The sequence below is a fragment of the Drosophila gunungcola genome, unplaced genomic scaffold, assembly GCF_025200985.1.
Source record: "Drosophila gunungcola strain Sukarami unplaced genomic scaffold, Dgunungcola_SK_2 000001F, whole genome shotgun sequence".
Lineage (NCBI taxonomy): Eukaryota > Metazoa > Arthropoda > Insecta > Diptera > Drosophilidae > Drosophila > Drosophila gunungcola.
Genome location: NW_026453197.1, coordinates 430440 through 432912, shown reverse-complemented (window position 1 = coordinate 432912; position 2473 = coordinate 430440). Strand labels below are relative to the sequence as shown.

The window sequence follows — 2473 nt, the reverse complement described above, 5'->3', positions numbered from 1 at the left end:
TCCGCCCCTGCTGCTTGCCCCCCTCTGTCTGAGATTTATGTCAAGGCATTTATCATGGCTCGAAAGGAGTAAACAAGTTCTGGGCGTTGCGGACTTTTCGAGGGGCAGCCGCATGGGGCGTGAGTATAATCCACAAAATTATGCGCACTAAGGCTATTTACAATTCGTAAAATTTATTTTTAAAATGTTTACGGTGGGCGTGGCAGGCAAGACGAGCTTTGCTTTGGTTTGGCTTGGCTTCGTCTCGTTTTGTCTGGCAGGACTTCCGAATAAAGTGGGATGAAATGGCGTGGGCGTGGTCGCCTGATGGCTTGTCCTTGTCTGGGGCTAATTAGCGTGACTGCGCCAAAAAAGCGTAGTGACATTTGCAAGGGTCAGTGGGTGAAGGGGTAAGATTGGAAAAATAACATTTTCGTTTCAAATAACCAATGCTCTTCTTGAGGAAATGTGTTTTTTTTAATTGTATGCTTTTAATGATATTTTCGGATGAATATAAGGATGCTTTCTGGTATTCAGGATATTCACGAAATCTCTAGCTGTTTATGTAATAAAATGTATTTACTATTTAGGCAATCAAATACTTGGCAAGATTATGTTTTATATTGAGTTAATAATTTCCGTCAGGAGCACTGATCCTGAAACTTGGGTCAATCCCATATCGCTCATCATGTCCACTAGTTCCTGATCCGAATTGCTTTTTCCTTCAAAATCATCCTGAATTATATTATAAAATCTCTTTAGCTCCACTTTGGCTCGGCTCAACCTCTCCTTTTGCTCGTCTTTCGATAATTTTTCGAAATCGTTAAATACATATCGATCCATAGCTATGGTTCACAAACAAAACACTGAGTTAATGGTAATATAATTTAACTACGTTAGGACACAGGCTTACCATATTTTTTGCTAATAATTTCATAAAAATATCTTAGCAACTTTAGGTTGAACTGATTTGTCATTTTCTCTTGAGCCGATATTTTATCAAAATCTTCAAAAATAACTCGATCCATGACTATGGTTCACAAATAAAAGACACCGTATTAATAAATACTTAAATTTACAATAGAGACTTTGAAATAAAATACCTTTTGTTGATTGTTATTTTAATTCGCTTAAATTTTACTGGAGTTGTTTCCTTTGAGAAAGTCAGCCACAAACTAAAATCTTGTTTTTTTGACAGCTTTGAACAAAAATTTAAAGGCTTGCTTAGATTATAATTTTAAATTCCCAAAATAAAAAGTGGAAGCAATTTTAAGTAAAACAATTTAATAAAAAAAGTGCCTAATCTAACAATGAATTAAAAAATGGGCCTAATCTAGTAACAAAATGAAATTGAACAAATTGTTTTGATGCCGAATACTGACTTTAATTGCCAAATTACGATCATGACTGCGTACGAACTCATCCCCAATAAATCAGAAACCAAAGGAACCTACCTTTAATTTTCTTGCATTCGATATGTCCAAATTTCGTTTAGGGTATTTAATAGCACATTTGGCATTGCGGATCTCGCATCTCGCTGCCCGTAATGCGATTAATCATTGTCCATTGGATTGTTTTGAGGGTCGCCCATGGAACTCGTCAAGTTGGCCCTGGTTGTTGTTACTGTTTCGCCTGATTGATTTATGTTTCAAAGCCCATTGTTTGGCACACAAATGGGGGAGGGACGCCGCCTTCCAAGAGGCTTAATTAGTTTGACCCAGGTGTTTGCGAGGCGAATGGCCGAAAGGAAAAGGTCTCAAGCTACAAAGGCTATTAGTCAAAGTCGTGTGATAAGTCACGGCGAAAGGCTTAAAACGCAGTGGGAAGGATGGTGGATTTATCGCGGGTCTGATTATAGAATTGCATAAAAAATGGTTAGCCAATAAACCATTTGTGACGTGCGATTCATACCTTTTGTGCGGCCCTATAAATAACATGACACAATCTATGGCAAAAACATTATTTGGCAATAAAATGGAAATCGATTCGAGCCAAACTTGACAAACGGCCGGCAAGGAACAAATGGAGCGCCGTAAGAAAAATAATATCGACTATCAAGGATTTCCCTGCTCCTGCTCCTGCTCCTGCTGGCTGCTTTTGCTTCAGGTCCTGGCTGCTGTGACAATTTACATGGCCCAATTGCAGTACCCTTTCCCCCTTTTTTCCCGACTCAATGGCTTTTCCATTCTCCCGATTGCCCTGCCACGTCGTTCAAATTGAAATTTTTCCGTAAAACCCCACTCCACAGACCCACATTCGCAGGACACACGTATGTTTGTATGCAACATCCTTTTGTGCTCCGCTCCCTTTGTACTTGTCATTTATGAAAATTTGTTTATTTTCGTAATGCTCCATTTGCAAATGTAGCCAAAGTAAATATTGCAGCTGGAGGTGGAGTCTCCCCCATGAGTTATTTTTTATGGCTCTGACTGCGGAGCATAATTCATGCGCCCTTTGTTAACATTTACATAACCCCCATTGGCCTCTGGATATT

General features: G+C 39.1%; 1 long non-coding RNA gene across 1 annotated transcript; it reads right to left on the bottom strand.

Annotated features, from left to right (window-relative positions):
• Positions 1 to 469: 469 nt before the first annotated feature.
• Positions 470 to 1171, bottom strand: LOC128261825 (uncharacterized). Its single transcript, XR_008268291.1, has 3 exons — positions 1083 to 1171; positions 893 to 1009; positions 470 to 824 (listed from the first exon to the last, which is right to left on the bottom strand). It is a non-coding gene; the product is annotated as an uncharacterized LOC128261825 (long non-coding RNA).
• Between the last annotated feature and the right edge of the window lie 1302 nt (positions 1172 to 2473).